Source organism: Nerophis ophidion, linkage group LG06 (genome assembly GCF_033978795.1).
Source record: "Nerophis ophidion isolate RoL-2023_Sa linkage group LG06, RoL_Noph_v1.0, whole genome shotgun sequence".
NCBI lineage: Eukaryota > Metazoa > Chordata > Actinopteri > Syngnathiformes > Syngnathidae > Nerophis > Nerophis ophidion.
In genome coordinates, this window is record NC_084616.1 from 66,631,254 (window position 1) to 66,638,792 (window position 7,539).

Below are 7,539 nucleotides of genomic sequence, written 5' to 3' on the forward strand. Positions count from 1 at the left end.
GAAGAATCATTCCCTGCTATTCCTAGTCAAGGAGAATCTGACGATGATGGATTGGATGAAAAATTGTGCATAACTAAGAAGCGATTCAAACTTAAGGGAAAGAAAAAACAAAAGGCCCATGTTCTTGTGTCATGTGAGGAACACTATTTCCCTCAAGACATAAGTAATACAAGAAATGATGCAAGGAGTGAGGATTTGCTTTGCCAAATCGGTCCTGGATCCCTTTCCACTGGAAGAGGTTCCTTTTCTCAACAAGCCCTATCTCTGAGAAACCTCTCAAATGAATCATCAAAGGACAGCGAAAGCCCAGTCTCCCCGGCAAACAGTGATGATTCATGTTACATATATCCTGCGGATGACGATAGATCCCTCAAGCAAAAGTGCTCATTGTCCTCAGCCAAGTTCTCTGGGAAGTTATGCCCTGCGAACAAAAGCGGCTGTGGATCCATCAGGAAAGTCAACAAAATGCGCTTGGCATCCGAACATTCATCTCTTGAACAAAGCCGTAGACTTAGCACTGAGCCGGAACCAGACAGGAAGGCTACCAGAGAAGGTGAGCAACATTCAAGATCCCAAACCTTTGTTTCACATCACTTTAGTTTAAACTGTGTGAGCAAATCTCTGTCCATGCCAGCCAAAAATGGAAAGAAAGAGAAAGATGCTGCATCTTTTCGAGGGCTGGTTGAAGAAAGAAGTTCAACCTTGCTTGACTCAGCATTTCTGGTTAAACAGTTTGGAAAACAAGGATCAGGTCGTACTGATTTTAATTTGCCAAGCGGTCTACATGCAACTGTTAACGGGCAGCTCTTTGTGGTGGATTGTGGAAATGCACGTATACAGGTGACTGACGCCCAGAACAACTTTGTGCAGCAGGTTTCTCCTTCAGGAACAGAGAGATCGTCTCGTATCTGCAACTACTTTGACGTCGCTGTCAACTCAAAAGGCCTCATTGCCTTGACCTGCGCTGCCGAACGAGCCGTGTTGGTGTTTAGCCGCCACGGACGTCTCCTGCAAACATTTGGAGGCATGATGAGTGGTTCCAACAGTGAAGAGTTGGATGCTCCCAGGGGGGTGACTCTGATCCGTCAAGATGAGTTCTTGGTCGCCGACATAAAACGTGGTACACTAACTGCACTGAAGCTGGACCCCAAAACCGGGGCCAGGCTAGAGCGCACTGTGGTGACTGGCTACCACCGGCCATACATGGTGGCAGCATGTCTTACAACTGGCCTCATGGCAGTGTCAGAAAGAGGCAATGAGACTGGCCGTGTGGCATGTATTCGGGTCCTGGAACCTGGATGGACCACAATACGGATCGTTGGAGTCTGCTCTGGCCTTGGACCTGTCCTCTCCTGCCCTTGGGGTCTTTGTATCGATAGCGACGGGGATGTTCTAGTGGCAGACTGGGGCAAGCAGAACCACCGTGTTCTAGTATACACGTCTACGGGTGTCGGCTGGCCGGTGGTGACTGAACATCTGAAGAACCCAAGAGGTCTAGCGCTGCTACCCGATGGTCACATGGTCATTTCAGACAGCATGAATCATTCCATCAAAATCTACCGCTACAAAGTAAATTGATGAAGACTTTTATGGATTTGTAACACCTTGATTTATTTAAAGATGACAATTGTACCGATACATGTTTAATGAGCCTTTAGCTTCTTCCAACTTTTTGTCTTGATATTTTTTTCAAAAATAAATGATGTACACATCTGGTTAGAGATCTGACTTTGATGAGGGTAAAACTTCATTACACCATACTTTTAGGGGTTTGTTACGGTAGTGGTTCTCAACCTTTTTTCAGTGATGTACCCCCTGTGAAATTTTTTTTAATTCAAGTACCCCCTAATCAGAGCAAAGCATTTTAGGTTGAAAAAAAGAAATAAAGAAGTAAAATACAGCACTATGTCATCAGTTTCTGATTTATTAAATTGTATAAGAGTGCAAAATATTGCTAATTTGTAGTGGTCTTTCTTGAACTATTTGGAAAAAAAGATACACAAATAACTAAAAACCTGTTGAAAAATAAACAAGATATTCAATTATAAATAAAGATTTCTACACATAGAAGTAATCATCAACTTAAAGTGCCCTCTTTGGGGATTGTAATAGAGATCCATCTGGATTCATCAACTTAATTCTAAACATTTCTTCACCGAATATTTAACATCAATATTTATGGAACATGTACACAAAAATAAATGATGTACACATCTGGTTAGAGATCTGACTTTGATGAGGGTAAAACTTCATTACACCATACTTTTAGGGTTTGTTACGGTAGTGGTTCTCAACCTTTTTTCAGTGATGTACCCCCTGTGAATGTTTTTTTAATTCAAGTACCCCCTAATCAGAGCAAAGCATTTTAGGTTGAAAAAAAGAGATAAAGAAGTAAAATACAGCACTATGTCATCAGTTTCTGATTTATTAAATTGTATAACAGTGCAAAATATTGCTCATTTGTAGTGGTCTTTCTTGAACTATTTGGAAAAAAAGATACACAAATAACTAAAAACCTGTTGAAAAATAAACAAGTGATTCAATTATAAATAAAGATTTCTACACATAGAAGTAATCATCAACTTAAAGTGCCCTCTTTGGGGATTGTAATAGAGATCCATCTGGATTCATGAACTTAATTCTAAACATTTCTTCACAAAAAAAAAGAAATCTTTAACATCAATATTTATGGAACATGTCCACAAAAAATCCAGCTGTCAACATTGAATATTGCATTGTTGCATTTCTTTTCACAGTTTATGAACTTACATTCATCATTTGTTGAAGTATTATTCAATAAATATATTCATAAAGGATTTTTGAATTGTTGCTATTTTTAGAATATTTTTGAAAAATCACACGTACCCCTTGGCATACCTTCAAGTACCCCAGGGGTACGCGTACCCACATTTGAGAACAACTGTGTTACGGCATCATTCGCCATAATGACATATTTAAAAGTCAGCCTTTGGTTTTGACAAAGAAGGGAAAAAAATGCAAAAGCTTAAACTGCTTAGCTTTGTATAAACAGCCGTAATGATTTTTTTTAAATGCAACAATGAAATAATATATAATAGTTTACAAAAAGGCTGTCCAAATGATACATTTTGTACTTTAAAGAAAAAGAAAAAAAGAAAAGAAATCCAGTAGGGGTCTATGTACTGTGTATTTATTACTCATTTAATGGGCTGTTTGCCACCCGCTCACCGTTACATTTTTCAAACAAAAAAAACAAACTGGCTAGCTTATGTTACCATCAATGATTTAAAGGTCTACTGAAATGAGATTTTATTATTTAAATGAGGATAGCAGCTCCATTCTATGTGTCATTCTTGATCATTTCGCGATATTGCCATATTTTTGCTGAAAGGATTTAGTAGAGAACATCGACAATAAAGTTTGCAACTTTTGGTTGCTAATAAAAAAGCCTTGCCTGTACCGGAAGTAGCAGACGATATGCGCGTGACGTCACGGGTTGTGGAGCTCCACACATCTGAACATTGTTAATAATCGTGGCCACCAGCAGCGAGAGCGATTCGGACCGAGAAAGCGACAATTTCCACATTAAATTGAGCGAGGATGAAAGATTTGTGGATGAGGAAAGTGAGAGTGAAGGAGTAGAAAAAAAAATAGACGGCAGAGCGATTCAGATGTTATTAGACAAATTTACTAGGATAATTCTGGAAAATCCCTTATATGCTTATTGTATTACTGGTGTTTTAGTAAGATTATATAGTCGTACCTGTATGACCTGAAGGTTGGAGGGGTGTGGCCACGGGTGTGGTGACCGCCAGTGTCTCCGAGGGAAGCCACGCTTCTCGACGAGGCGAAGGCAGCTGATGCTTCCTCCATGTTGAAAGCATCCGACGGTCGGGGCCGGCCGGTGGGAGGAGGCAAGAGAGTCCGCAGCTGCCTCTTTGACAGGTGCAGGTGGAACGACGCAAGCTCTCTGCTCATGTCTACGGTAAGAACTGACTTATTACCACCATTTTCTCACTGTACCCTGTCGGTTGTCATTGGTTAGGGAACCATGTTCGCTTGACCGCTCTGCTCCAAAGTAAAGCTTCACAGTCATCTTTCGGGAGTGTAAACAAGGACACAGGGAAACACCGGCTGTGTTTGTGTTGCTAAAGGCGGCCGCAATACACCGCTTCCCACCTACATCTTTCTTCTTTGACGTCTCCATTATTCATTGAACAAATTGCAAAAGATTCAGCAACACAGATGTCCATAATACTGTGGAATTATGTGATGAAAAGAGACGACTTATAGCTGTGAATGGTGCTGGAAAAAAATGTCCGCTACAATGCGTGACGACGCGTCATCATACCGCGACGTTTTAGCATGATGATTCCGTGCGAAATTTAAAAGTGCAATTTAGTAAACTAAACTGGCCGTATTGGCATGTGTTGCAATGTTAATATTTCATCATTGATATGTAAACTATCAGACTGTGTGGTCGGTAGTAGTTGGTTTCAGTAGGCCTTTAAAGTGTCTGCATTTTCTACAAATACCAATTATGTTGAATACAAAAATGCTTGTCGGCCCAAGGAATTTGTTTGGCGTTTAGATTATCACACAACACTGTACACATACACAAAAGCAGCCCCAGAGAAGAAGTTAATCCGTAGTTTTGTTGTTACAATGACAGAATATACAGTCAATGATAGTCAACATTAGCCGGCCAAATCGATATTATTAGCTAACAACACTCAAAGCAAATTTGCGAGCATGTTTTAGGTACAGTACGGGAGCAACTACGTCATTACGTGCTGAAAACTGTAAGAGGGCGCTTAGAACAAAATTGGAAAGTTAGCCCTCAGGCCACACTTTGGAAACCCACTGATTTACAAGCTTGATTTCCATTTATTTAGGATGCAGACAAGTACAGCAGTGAAAGCTTGACAAGTTTGAAGAACGCTGAGACTTGGAGAAGGGGGGGGGCTTTCATGTGTTTGCATACCCCTTAAAATGGGTAGTTTTGGCCCTGTGGACGGGGACTGCACATACATCTGCTGTGTTTGAACATCCAGGTACTAACAGACGCTCAATGCATCTGGACCATGATCATTGAAGTAAGTGACTATTTAATAGCAAATACATACAGTATATAAAGTAGTGTCTATCGATCAATTCAATAGATTTTTTGGATAATGCAAGCCACATTCTCCGCTTGAGATGGTTTCCTGTGGACGGGACTCTCGCTGCTGTCTTGGATCCGCTTGAACTGAACTCTCGCGGCTGTGTTGGAGCCACCATGGATTGAACTTTCACAGTATCATGTTAGACCCGCTCGACATCCATTGCTTTCGGTCCCCTAGAGGGGGGGGGTTGCCCACATCTGAGGTCCTCTCCAAGGTTTCTCATAGTCAGCATTGTCACTGGCGTCCCACTGGATGTGAATTCTCCCTGCCCACTGGGTGTGAGTTTTCCTTGCCCTTTTGTGGGTTCTTCCGAGGATGTTGTAGTCGTAATGATTTGTGCAGTCCTTTGAGACATTTGTGATTTGGGGCTATATAAATAAACATTGATTGATTGATTGATTGATAATTAATATCAAACGGGTGTGAGTGTGTACCCAGGCTGGATGGGAGAGAACAAATAAGACGAACGTGCATAATTTTGTAAAAAAGACCTAGGCATAAACGGGAGCAAAGAACCCTAAAATGTGTATTGAGTGGGTAACCGGTACACTTCTTGAATGTACTAATGGTTTCATATAAAAAAAAAACAGATTCCAATTATATGTACCGTTACACTTCTAATACAAAACCCAAAACCAGTGAAGTTGGCACTTTGATTGATTGATTGATTGATACTTTTATTAGTAGATTGCACAGTTCAGTACATATTCCGTACAATTGACCACTAAATGGTAACACCCGAATAAGTTTTTCAACTTGTTTAAGTCGGGGTCCACGTTAATCAATTCATGGTACAAATATATACTATCAGCATAATACAGTCATCACACGAGTTAATCATCATAGTATGTACATTGAATTATTTACATTATTTACAATCCGGGGGGGTGGGATGAGGAGCTTTGGTTGATATCAGAACTTCAGTCATCAACAATTGCATCAACAGAGAAATATGGACATTGAAACAGTGTAGGTCTTATTTAGTAGGATATGTACAGCCAGCAGAGAACATAGTGAGTTCAGATAGCATAAGAACAAGTATATACATTAGAAGTACATTTGAGTTGTTTATAATCCGGGGAGATGGGATGTGAATGGAGGAGGGTATTAGTAAAGTGTTGGAGTTGCCTGGAGGTGTTGTTTTAGAGCGGTTTTGAAGGAATATAGAGATGCACTTACTTTTATACCTGTTGGGAGTGCAGTCCATATTGATGTGGCATAGAAAGAGAATGAGTTAAGGCCTTTGTTAGATCGGAATCTGGGTTTAACGTGGTTTGTGGAGCTCCCCCTGGTGTTGTGGTTATGGTGGTCATTTACGTTAAGGAAGTAATTTGACATGTACTTCGGTATCAAGGAGGTGTAGCGGATTTTATAGACTAGGCTCAGTGCAAGTTATTTTACTCTGTCCTCCACCCTGAGCCAGCCCACTTTCACGTTGTATAAATCGTAAATAAAAACAGAATACAATGATTTGCAAATCCTTTTCAACCTATATTCAGTTGAGCAGACTGCAAAGTCAACATACTTAATGTTGCAAATATTCGCTCAATTGGAATTTGATATCTGCAACATGTTTCAAAAAAGGTGGCACAAGTGGCAAAAAAGACTGAGAAAGTTGAGGTATGCTCATGAAACACTTATTTGGAAAATCCCACAGGTAAACGGGCTAATTGGGAACAGGTGGGTACCATGATTGGGTATAAAAGCAGCGTCCATGAAATGCTCAGTCATTCACAAACAAGGATGGGGCGAGGGTCACCACTTTGTGAACAAATGCTTAAGCAAATTGTCCAACAGTTTAAGAACAACATTTTTCAACCAGCTATTGTAAGGAATTTAGGGATTTCACCATCCACGGTCCGTAATATCATCAAAAGGTTCAGAGAAACTGGAAAAATCACTGTACATAAGCAGCAAGGCTAAAAACCCAAACTGAATGCACGTGACCTTCAATCCCTCAGGCGGCACTGCATTAAAGAATCGACACCAGTGTGTAAAGGATATCACCACATGGGCTCAGGAACACTTCAGAAAATCACTGTCAGCAACTACAGTTGGCCACTACATCTGTAAGTGCAAGTTAAAACTCTACTTTGCAAAGCGAAAGCCCTGTATCAACAACACCCAGAAAGGCCTGAGTTCGCTGGGCCTGAGTTCATCTTAGATGGACTGATGCGAGTTCATCTTAGATGGACTGATGCGAAGTGGAAAAGTGTTCTGTGGTCTGACGAGTCCACATTTCAAATTGTTTTTGGAAACTGTGTATGTCGTGTTCTCCGGACCAAAGAGGAAAATAACCATTTGGACTGTTACTGGCGCAAAGTTAGAAAGCCAGCATCTCTGATGGTATGGGGGTGTATTAGTGCCCAAGGCATGGGTAACTTACACATCTGTG